The following is a 13,155-nucleotide window of genomic DNA, read 5'->3' on the forward strand; positions in this document are numbered from 1 at the left end:
CTAGAACCGCTAGACCACCGCGGCCGGCCCAATGTATTGGTCATAGGATTTTGTACATTTCGTAGTCGATATGGTTTTCCTTCAGCAGAGGCAACGAAGCTCTACAGAGGTCCGTGGAAGCAACTTCGATCACTATTCACCTGCTCCTGTCGACAAATACGTGTATATTTAATAGGATCACTACATATGGTTGACGCCTACATGCAGATGGTATTTGTTTCCCGAGATATCGGAAGAGAGAGATGTGGTAAAATCTTATTGAGGTCTCTACCAGGTGACGTTAACGAAGTCTGAATAGTTCGTTGTTTCATTCAGTTGTGTGTTACAAAATTTACAGGGAGAGAGAGAGAGGGAGAGAGAGAGAGAGAGAGAGACTGTGCTGTCAACGAAGATTCAGACGCCATTACGCAGTCGTATTTCTAACGTGGTAATCGAAAAATGTTCAAATGTGTGTGAAATCTTATGGGACTTAACTGCTAAGGTCATCAGTCCCTAAGCTTACACACTACTTAACCTAAATTATCCTAAGGACAAACACACACACCCATGCCCGAGGGAGGACGCGAACCTCCGCCAGGACCAGCCGCACAGTCCATGACTGCAGCGCCTGAGACCGCTCGGCTAATCCCGCGCGGCTAACGTGGTAATCATAATTATGAATATGATAAAGGAGATTAGGTCATGTACGGGAGGGATATTTTTAATCAGTCATTCGATATCGATGAATTGCATGTGTTATACTTCTGAGTTTCCTTGTGCAATCTACGTATACTCCGCATGGTTATGAATTTCCTCCTGTACATTAGTGTGCTACTTTTCTCGTTCAGATAGCTCTCTACCTGTCAGCCTTCTAATTAATGGAACAGTTCTGCCGGAACGTGATGGGATTTCGAGAGAATTAGCAGAAGGTTTCTGCAGAAAGAAAATAGGCATCAGAAGTTCTGTCTTTTGTTTTCTCAATAAACAAGAGACAACATTCTTCCGCGAGTTTTGTGTGCCTTTAAATGGATGGACTGGCATCTTAACAGGTAGACTAAATTTGCATCTATATTCTTACTTCACAAGCCATCATACGGTGTGAGGTGTAGGGTATCCTGTACCACTCTCAAATACAGCAAGGGAAAAGACTACCTATATGTCTCACCATGAGTGCAAATTTCTCATATCTTATCTTCGTGGTCCATATGCGAAATGTACGCTGGCAGCAGTAGAATCCTCCTGCAGTTAGCTTCAAATGCCAGGTCTTAAACAGTGTTATTAGAAGAGAATATCCTCTTCCCTCCAGGGGTTCCCATTCACGTTTTCACATCATCCCACCACTAATTTGGCGGCAGGCAATAGGAACGATTCTGTAGGGCTGTATTCTGAGGGAAACCTGACTGCAGACTCGTACATGTTTGGGACGTGGCGGGTAATATATTGGTATTTTGTTAGTGCTCACTATATCAGCCTTTCCGGTATATTTCGAAAACGTTTCGGTTTGCATGAGGGATGAGCGGAAGCATATTGTTCAACATAGTGATATTTACTCCAGCGATTTTTAAGCACCCAGTTCTTCTGGGAAGGATAGGACAACTCTCTTGAGTCTGGAATCATTAACAATGTCCTACTGTCCCCATATACCGACAGATGTCAGCAGCATTAGTTCTGGTGCAGTATATCAGAATTCTAAGTGACTTATTTCCACCCGCATGAGAAGACAACCGAGAGAGTGAACGCAAATAGTGTTGGATGTCTTTAGCTATTTGATAATTGTTACCACCCATTTTGGTATCAGAGGAAGTGTTTACCTAGCCTGTGAGAAGCCTCCAGAGACGTCACAGTGGCATCTGTAATGGTTACCTGGAGTGTGTAATCCGATTGCAGGGAAAAAATTACGCATTATGCAAATTGTCTCTCATGATCCAATTAATTATTTAGTCTATCAATTTGATATCAATGGCTTGCCACCTGGCGAGTGCATGCGAGGGCGAGAGTACCACGGATATGAGAGAGTTTATCAGACTTTTTCGTTGTAGTGAGATCTTTTAAAGGAACCTAAACAGGGCGAGATGATCATTGTAATAAAACAGCTATACAGGGTGGTCTATTGATCGTGATCGGGACAAATATCTCACGAAATAAGCATCAGACGAAAAAACTACAAAGAACGAAACTCGTCTAGCTTGAAGGGGGAAACCAGATGGCGCTAAGGTTGGCCCGCTAGATGGCGCTGCCATGGGTCAAACGGATATCAACTGCGTTTTTTAAAATAGGAACCGCCATTTTTTATTACATATTCGTGTAGTACGTAAAGAAATATGAATGTTTTAGTTGGACCACTTCTTTCACTTTGTGATAGATGGCGCTGTAATAGTCACAAACATATGGCTCACAATTTTAGACGAACAGTTGGAAACAGGTAGGTTTTCTGGATTAAAATACAGAACGTAAGTACGTTTGAACATTTTAGTTCGGTTGTTCCAATGTGATACATGTACCTTTGCGAACTAATCATTTCTGAGAACGCATGCTGTTACAGCGTGATTACCTGTAAACACCACATTAATGCAATAAATGCTCAAAATTATGTCCGTCAACCTCAATGCATTTGGCAATACGTGTAACGACATTCCTGTCAACAGCCAGTAGTTTGCCTTCCGTAATGTTCGCACATGCATTGACAATGCGCTGACGCATGTTGTCAGGCGTTGTCGGTGGATCACGATAGCAAATATCCTTCAACTTTCCCCACAGAAAGAAATCCGTGCTTCGACGACCAATCCACCTGTCATGAAATATGCTATTCAATACCGCTTCAACAGCACGCGAGCTATGTGCCGGACATCCATCATGTTGGAAGTACATCGCCATTCTGTTATGTAGTGAAACATCTTGTAGTAACAACGGTATAACATTATGTAGGAGATCAGCATACATTGCACCATTTCGATTGCCATCGATAAAGTGGGGGCCAATTATCCTTCCTCCCATAATGCCGCACCATAAATTAACCCACCAAGGTCGCTGATGTTCCACTTGTCGCAGCCATCGTGGATTTTCCGTTGCCCAATAGTGCATATTATTCCGGTTTACGTTACCGCTGTTGGTGAATGACGCTTCGCCGCTAAATAGAACGCATGCAAAAAATCTGTCATCGTCCCGTAATTTCTCTTGTGCACAGTAGCAGAACTGTACACGACATTCAGAGTCGTCGCCATGGAATTCCTGGTGCATAGAAATATGGCACGGGTGCAATCGATGTTGATGTAGCATTCTCAACACCGACGTTTTTGAGATTCCCGATTCTCGCGCAATTTGTCTGCTACTGATGTGCGAATTAGCTAAAACACCTACTTGGGCATCATCATTTGTTGCAGGTCGTGGCTGACGTTTCACATGTGGCTGAAGACTTCCTGTTTCCTTAAATAACGTAACTATCCGGCGAACGGTCCGGACACTTCGATGATGTCGTCCAGGATACTGAGCAACATACATAGAACACGCCCGTTGGGCATTTTGATCACAATAGCCATACATCAACACGATATCGACCTTTTCTGCAATTGGTAAACGGCCCATTTTAAAACGGGTAACGTATCACGAAGCAAATACCGTCCCACTGGAGGAATGTTACGTGATACCACGTACTTATGCGTTTGTGACTATTACAGCGCCACCTATCACAAAGCGAAAACAGTGGTCCAACTAAAACATTTATATTTCTTTACGTACTACACAAATATGTAATAAAAATGGGGGTTCCTATTTTACAAAAAACGCAGTTGATATCAGTTTGACCTATGACAGCGCCATCCAGCGGGCCAACCATAGCACCATCTGGTTTCCCCCTTCAAGCTAGACGAGTTTCGTTCTTTGTAGTTTTTTCGTTTGATGCTTATTTCGTGAGATATTTGGCCCGGTCACTATCAATGGACCACCCTGTATTATCCAATTTATAAAGCGACACATAGTAGAAACCTGATATTTACGACATCTCTGTTACGTTGAGAGATTTCATATGTTACGAGACATTTGGTTACTTTAATAGAGAGTTCGAAAGTGAGGCGGTGTTAATCAGGCGTTTTTTCGTTGCATTGAGATCTTTTAACGGAACCTACACAGGTTTATGTGATCAATTTAATAATGTCAGCCGTATTATACAACGTATAAAGTGATTCATAGTACAAACCTGATGTTTACAACTTCTCTACGCAGTTACCTTAACAGATTTCGAATGTGGCGAAGCATTTGGTTACTTTAAGAGAGAGTTCGAAAGTGAAGAGGCATCCTGTGACAGAGGTATAGTACGCTCTTAGCACTCCATCATGAGCCAAGTATGTTATTCTAGTCCTGTGATGCAGAACGTAACAGATAAAAAAGATATTTTTCTACGTGATGAGAGAATACTCAGCGGAAATATAGCTTATACCGTAGTGTTGTACAGGATTTTCGCAACAACTAACGATACTAAAGGGATGTGAAGACCCGTGTATCGTCACATTTCTTATATCTTTGAAAATAGCTCTTATAAATGGGAGGAATCTACATTTTGCATGAGAAATTCTTTGACAAAAGAACATCCCCATTTCAGATGTTTTAAACTGAGAGTCTGTGTCAGAGATGGGGCTGCCGTTAGCCACAGTCGGGTCGCATTCCACTACAGTTGGTGGTGGGAGTAATATAGGCAGTCAGAAGTAAAGGATTAGCCCGACCTCTGGCGAGCCGCAGTTTCCCAGCTGGCCACCCCTTCAGCTACACAGTACACACAGTAGATTGCACTGGGCTAGATTGGAGGTGACTGGTCATTTTTATTTTTCGTCTTGAGACAACCTGTTCAAATAAGATAATGGTCACTGTATTTGTAAAAAGTATCGTACAATATATTTACCACGTTTCTGTTGGTTAGGGTGCAACTTGTCATTCACATAGAGGTACAAGGATGTTTCTTCACCAAATGATGTTGCTACAAGAGTCCTGTATATAGGGCCATGGTGTTACAGTGCAGTGGGATTTTGGATCAATCCTTTAAAAACGCAGGCAGTCAGAATAGGACTTACCACTCCCTCCTTCTGGCTCCACGATTTCTACCTCACCATCTATGGCCGTCCTGGCCTACTTACTCCTACCTTGAAATACCTGAGCCTCACCCTTGACCATCACATCACCAGGACTTCCCATCTCCTTACCATCCAACTCAAAGCACACAGAGTCCACCTCCTGAAACTCCTGTCTGGCCAGACATGGGGATTGCATCCTCCCATCATCCTTCATACCTACAAATTCTTGATCTGTCCCATCCTTTGTTATGCCAGTGTTGCCTGGATCTCTGCTCCTCCTAAGTAAAGACTTATGTCCACCCTATCTAGCAGCCTAGCATAGACTGAGTCCTTTTCCCACAAATTTAGAGACAGAGGCAGAGAGAGGAGAGAGGAGAGGGGAGTGGTGGATGGGGGATGGGAGAGGGTGGAGGGCCAAAGGTGCCTTCTGGTGGTAGTGTTGTGAACTAGATCAGTTGGTCTCAACACCTGAAGGTGAACACACAAAATTTTATATTGTTGTTGTTGTGGTCTTCAGTACTGAGACTGGTTTGATGCAGCTCTCCATGCTACTCTATCCTGTGCTAGATTCTTCATCTCCCAGTACCTACTGCAGCCTACATCCTTCTGTATCTGTTTAGTGTATTCATCTCTTGGTCTCCCTCTACGATTTTTACCCTCCAATACTAAATTGGTGATCCCTTGATGCCTCAGAACATGTCCTACCAACCGATCCCTTCTTCTAGTCAAGTTGTGCCACAAACTCCTCTTCTCCTCAATTCTATTCAATACCTCCTCATTAGTTATGTGTTCTACCCATCTAATCTTCAGCATTCTTCTGTAGCACCACATTTCGAAAGCTTCTATTCTCTTCTTGTCTAAACTATTTATCGTCCACGTTTAACTTCCATACATGGCTACACTCCATACAAATACTTTCAGAAACGACTTCCTAACACTTAAATCAATACTCGATGTTAACAAATTTCTCTTCTTCAGAAACGCTTTCCTTGCCATTGCCCGTCTACATTTTATATCCTCTCTACTTCGACCGTCATCAGTTATTTTGCTCCCCAAATAGCAAAACTACTTTTAAGTGTCTCATTTCCTAATCTAATTCCCTCAGCATCACCCGACTTAATTCGACTACATTCCATTATCCTTGTTTTGCTTCTGTTGATGTTCATCTTATACCCTTCTTTCAAGACACTGTCCATTCCATTCAACTGCTCTTCCAAGTCCTTTGCTGTTTCTGACAGAATTACAATGTCAGCGGCGAACCTCAAAGTTTTTATTTCTTCTCCATGGATTTTAATACCTGCTCCGAACTTTTCTTTTATTTCCTTTACTGCTTGCTCAATATACAGATTGAATAGCATCGGGGAGAGGCTACAACCCTGTCTCACTCCCTTCCCAACCACTGCTTCCCTTTCATGTCCCTCGACTCTTACAACTGCCATCTGGTTTCTGTACAAATTGTAAATAGCCTTTCGCTCCCTGTGTTTTACCCCTGCCACCTTCAGAATTTGAAAGAAAGTATTCCAGTCAACATTGTCAAAAGCTTTCTCTAAGTCTACAAATGCTAGAAACGTAGGTTTGCCTTTCCATAATCTAAGATAAGTCGTAGGGTCAATATTGAGTCACGTGTTCCAATATTTCTACGGTATCCAAACTGATCTTCCCCAAGGTCGGCTTATATTCCAGCCAATAAATTTGAATTTGCTGCCATTTTTCCCATGCCACCATCTTTGATTACATTACAGGAGGGGGAAAGAAGAGAGGGGAGAGGATTGGAGTGAAAAGAGGGGAGGAGAGGGTGCTGGGATTTCCGTGAGGTGGACCCACATGCCAGCTGAGGAAAACCTATGACATCCTCGGGGGGTGAGTTTACTTAATTGATGGATTAATTAATTTGCATATTTAATTTGGTTTAAATTTGATATCAAAATTGTCCCAGATCCCACTTTGTCCTATTACTTGTGTGTCAGCATGTGCAGCATCGCTTCTGAGCAGTGCATACGGAGCATTGTCCTATTGAAGTAGCTATATATTACGCAACATGTACATTATGCAACAAATAGTGAGGAAGTATGGATTAAACAAACTGAAGAATGTATTAGCATTGTATTCATTACCTTGAATTACATCACATACCACATACCAACCAATAAAAGCATTTTCACAAATATAATAAAGAACATAAGTCAAAGAGTAAATAGCTTTTTCAGAGAGTAAATATTTCTCCCCAATTCGCGAAATATTCTTCAAATCAATAAATGTCTTGTACTACACACCTTCTAAAGCAGACTATGTCCTTCCTAAGGATTGAAGCTATCTCCACATCAAATTTAATCGAAAGCGACTCACTGGGTTAGTTGTGAAATCGTAAAAGAAAGAGCCATTTTGATTAAATAAAGTCTATACAGTGTCCCAAGATATACTCAAGTTACCTGTGAAAATCCTATGAAAGAGACTGGTGTGTTCAAATAGACAGATACGGCGGTTTTAGATAAAGCTTTAAATCACAATACCATTTTTTTCGTGATCCGATTTTAATTAAATAAAAACTATACGGTAGCCCGAACTATGCTCAAGTTACTGTGAAAACCTCATCAAAATTCATCTGGTAGTTTTGGAGTTTAGCGTGTTCAAAAAGAGAAAGATACAGATGCGACAGTCTTATATAAGACTTTAACTCACGACATCTTTTCTTCCTTTATCTGATTTTGGTGAAATAAAACCTATACGCCGCACCATGAAAATTCGTCTTGTAGTTTTGGATGTGCGTGCTCAGGGAGACAAACAGGCAGACACGATAGTTTTACAAGTTATTATTGTATGAAAAATCGTGAAAACTGGAAATGATCAGTGGCACACACTTTTAATTTTAGTACACACCTCAATACATTCAATAAAGTCACCACCTGAACCAATAAAATTTTTCACGTAATAGAAAATTTTTATTTCCATTTATGCTTAAACATATTGTAAAGCATACTTTGTTCATATGCAGTGGCAAAAAAATGTAATGAAAAATTGTTTCAGACAGAAGATTTGTGGTATTAAAATGACTCAAACATATTTTATAATTCTGAAAAACATTTAAAATGATTATTACTATCATTATTTACACAATTTTGTATGATCACTTCTAACATTTATAATGTTAGTTATCAAAATTATTAATTATACACAAATTTCTTTGTATGTATGAATCGAGTTTAAGCAATATCTCTGTATAGTAAAATACATCACTGATATCTTTGTCTTCTGGAGGGGTTAAAGTAGCCATTGCTGAGAATGGTATGTTGTCTGCCAATGTTATGTCAAGGCAGGTATTTTTATTCAAAAGTTTTTTGCGTGACATGATGTGATCCTCAAAACAAAGTATCGAATGACGGAAATTATCAGCAGAAAGGACGCAGCAACAAATTATTTTAACGTTAATATGTAAATGATCTCTCCTCTTCAGACCGAAAACATACTTCTAGATATGCTATGCCAATGAAAATCATCGAGAAAACTACAAAGAAGAGAAAAAAAATTAGTAATAAACGATTTTACAAGTTTTGTTATACATTATGCCACACAACAATAGTTCACCATTCTTTTATGTTCTCAATGTATTAAGGATTATTTACACAGACTACTCTAAATGTTGATGTTAATGTTTGCTGAATAATTTTAAATATTACTTTTACGCCATGCAAAAGAGTAGGTTGGAAGTAGCGAGTTGTTTTGCTGCAAGTGTACCGAAAAGAAAATATGTTTACACAGACTACTCTAAATGTTGATGTTAATGTTTGCTGAATAATTTTAAATATTACTTTTACGCCATGCAAAAGAGTAGGTTGGAAGTAGCGAGTTGTTTTGCTGCAAGTGTACCGAAAAGAAAATATGTTTACGACTCTTATGGACGGATAGGACACTGCTAATCGGTCGACCGCCAAAGAGCGTAACAACATCGAACAAGTGCTACAGATACCAGCAGAAAATAGGCAACTGCCTCTAAGACTGATATCTGGAAAACTGAGGACCAATAAAGACAGTGTTAAAGCCGACACACACGTACAGTCGGGTTAGTGAAACTTCTTGTACCACTTTGTGCCGTACGAACTGACTAACGCGCAGAAGGCAATATGTATTTTATTGAAAAGAGTAACTGAGGACCATCTTGTCTACAACCATCACCTCTGAGGATGACACCTTGTACTTTTCTTCCGATCTGGATTCGAAGTGACAATTTATATATTGTTGTCCATTGGGTTCCCCAAGTTCCATAAAGAGTCACTTCCTGAAGTCGTAGCTCAATTACAATGATAATCACTTGTTTTCGACAGCAACAGCATATTCGGCCGGGAAGGCAACGCTGTTAATCCCAATTTATATTAGTTTGTACTGGCCTGTGAAGTGTGTCTGCTGCCCGACAAAACCTGACCGTGCACTGCCATTCGTGCGCCAAACCTCTGTAAGCGTCTTCATCTACTTTCATTGTAACTGTTCTTAAATGTCCCCATAACACCCAGAATCTAGTGCCTTTACACATCGGTTTGATTCTCCTCTCCAATAGAGTCCTGAAAGACACATATTGTGTAGACATATCGGACATACAAAGATATTTTATTCAATGTTTCCATTTATCCAGATAGAGCCTTCCAGTAACGGTTCCCAGCAGCGTTATACGAGCTGATAGACATACAGAGTGTCTCAGAAGAAATTGTCAACATTCGGGGATATGACAGGAACGATTGCCGGCCCAAGTGGCCGAGCGGTTCTAGGCGCTAAAGTCTAGAACCGCGCGACCGCTACTGTCGCAGGTACGAATCCTGCCTCGGGCATGGATGTGTGTGATGTCCTTAGGTTAGTTAGGTTTAAGTAGTTCTGTTCTAGGGGACTGATGACATCAGCATAGTGCTCGGAGCCACTTGAACCATTTTTGAACAGGAACGATTATTCGAAGCAAAAGTCTAGTAAACATGGACTCTAAAATGCATACCTTAAGACCAATATGAGCACTTTTTCATCTTCGATATTGTCAAACAAATCTCTCCTAAATGCAAGCTCTTTTGCTTTTCATATTTTTGGAGGAGCTAGTATGGACATAACAAGAAAAAAATTGTACAGTTAACTTGGGCTATAAAATGCATACCTTAAGAGCTGTGAGCACTTGTTCAGTAGAAGAGATGTAGTTTTCAGTAGCGAAGATGAACAAGTGCTAACAGCTGTTTAGGTATGCAAATTTGAACACGTGTTTACTGGACATTATTTTCTTGTTTTGGTCCATAGTACCATGTCTCAAGATATGGCAAGCAATGAGTGTATAGTAGAAAATATGTGCTTCAATGTATCGAAGATGATAAAGTTTCTCATAGCTCTTAAGGTATGTATTTTAGAGCCTATGATTACTAGACTTTTTTGCTTCGAATGGTCGTTCCTGTCATATCCCTGAATACAGACCATTTCCTCCTGTGACACCCTGTAGACTGTGACCCATGGAGATGACGCAGGTCAGTGGAAGTATGCTGTTTGAGTCATTTCATTTGTTTTATGATAGCAAACTTTGGACTTCGTAGACTCACGTTGCACATTCAAAACAGAAAAGGTGTCTTACAGTCTCGTTAGGAATATAAACAGCTTTGCTGCAGTTTATCCACAACTTCACATTGCGTCAGTCTACGTTAGTAAAGATGCGAAAACTATCCATCGTACAGTTTTTATGAATTCCAGATACATGATAGATTCCACTTCTGGTCGTCAAAGGGAGAGAAACATCTTAATAACGCCTACTCCTTGAAAATAAATGCCTTCCAAACGTTTCATAAGAGATTTATTCAACTTATTTCGAAGTATTGTCAATAGTGAGTCGAAATGGACCACAGAAATATTACTTTCTTCACACCAGTATCGAAATGGTTCATCCGAAAATACGTATATAAAATGGAACTTCCAAGTTTCAAGTTCAAAATTAATTTCAGTACGTTCGTTACTTGTTTGCTATACACAGATGTGTCACTGGACACGTTACGACACTCAGGGCTGTAAACTTAACCTGTCTGTCATGGCGCTACGGCTTGACATTTGGTTCCCCATTATGAACGACATTCCCAACACTTGTTTGCCTCTACCGATATTTTAGGAAGAGAGCTAGGATAAGGCGAAGCTCGAAGAAGAGGTCAGGCCCTCTGTTCGTTAGAGGCGCTTCTGTATCCACGACCCTGAATCAAGGCTAACCGTTTTGTGTTTCTCCGAACGCCGCGTCAATACCTCAAAGATATCAGCACCCATTAACGTCACCGCTATCGTTCTGTCCCGTCGAGGAACAGTGACTTTTGAATGAACCTCGCACCACATCTATTGATGATGATGATGATGTTTGGCTTGTGGAGATCTACTGATGGCATCAAGATGTACAGTACATTGCTGGAGCGTCCTTTTGATTTTTCCTACAACTGTACAAAAAGATCTGCATATGAACACGAGTACTAAGACAGATATTATATGAGAAAGGGCAGTTCTAATTTATTCTCCCGACCTTTACGTATCTCAATTGTTTTCACTCGTGGAGTTCGAGGACACTGAATCTTCTTTCTTCTTCGCTTTCATCTTAACGGCCGCTGTGGCCGAGCGGTTCTAGGCGCTTCATTCCGGAACTGCTCTGCTGCTACATTCGCAGGTTCGAATCCTGCCTCGGGCATGGATGTGTGTGATGTCCTTAGGTTAGTTAGGTTTAAGTAGTTCTAAGTCTAGGGGACTGATGACCTCAGATGTTAAGTCCCATAGTGCTTAGAGCCATTTGAACAACTTTTTGAGCTTTCATCTTATTCCAGCCTTTCACTGAACGAAGTGACATATCGTAGCCCAGACACTCCGCCTATACATGTTTCCAGGTTGAAAGGTCTCTGTTGGATTCCTTTCATGTTTAATTTCTTAAATCTGTTGCCACTTATGGAATAAATTCCTCTTCTAAATGTACTGTGGCGTTTCTGACTATCTGGGAGGAGACTGAGCAGTGGAACGTGTTACTTTTACACATAAACAAGAACGATCTGTCACACTACTACACTTTAAAGCACAGTTTATATGTAATTCTTATATGTAATTCATGTCACACAGTCTCATACGGAACCTACATCCGCTTTCTTTTATATACTGTATATGATAAGATACTGTCATCCCCCTTCCCTTTTGTGTGAGAGGATGAATGAGCATATGTATTTCTAGTTGCATGCTTGAGGGTAGCAGACAAGGCTGTCTGCTAGAGAACAGTAGGGCCAACGTGGGAACAGGTAGCTACGCTTCCTAAAAGCAAAGAGGTTTCTATCCTTAGTATGGTCCTGTCCGTCCGTTGTCATGTTGGTATAGGAAGCTGCCCCTCTGGCCACTTCCGTTGGTCTTTTTGAGCCACCCTCAGAAAGCACGCTCGGCAGTAGGGCAGTTGCAGTGTGGCCGTGGCGAGCGTCTGAAGTGGTAAGATCTCCGGCTAAGCGCGTGTCTGTTAAGTCCGTAGGACAATGGATTTCTTAAGTTCAGCCTAACTGAAAATTTAATCACCTTGATTTCAGGTTTAGCTCTAAAATATCTAATGCTATCTTAAAGTGCAGCGGAGTGTAATTCTCGTGTTAAATTCAGATTATTTTGCGGTAGTTGCTTTGTTACTACTTTGTGAGTAAAGTGGAACCACGTGTTGATCAGTAACTCTAACTAAGTTCATCAATCTTAAATCCGAATGTGCGTGAGATTATAACGTCTCGTCTTGAGAATATTTTTTTTTAATATAGCAACTTTTCTTTATGCTTTTCTTTATGTTCAACCCACGTGGGGTGTACTTTGCGAGACCACTACCACGTGCTTATATAACTGTTTGACCCATCAGGTTAATAGTAAGACGTTAGTAACCAGTTCAAGGTTTTTCTTTTGTCAATTGCTTTTCGATCTAATGTATTTTAATTATCAAAATTATTGTGGAGTTGTACGCTTTGTGTAAACCAAGTTGACCACGTGAAGCATGTGATGTAATCATCAAAGTAGCCCTCAGCTATTCTTTTTGCGAAGACTTCACAAAGAGTTAATATGAATTTAGTATACCAGTGTGTGGTAATTACATGACGGACAGGATTGTGGTATGAACGTAATTTCT

Source organism: Schistocerca cancellata, chromosome 4 (genome assembly GCF_023864275.1).
Source record: "Schistocerca cancellata isolate TAMUIC-IGC-003103 chromosome 4, iqSchCanc2.1, whole genome shotgun sequence".
Lineage (NCBI taxonomy): Eukaryota > Metazoa > Arthropoda > Insecta > Orthoptera > Acrididae > Schistocerca > Schistocerca cancellata.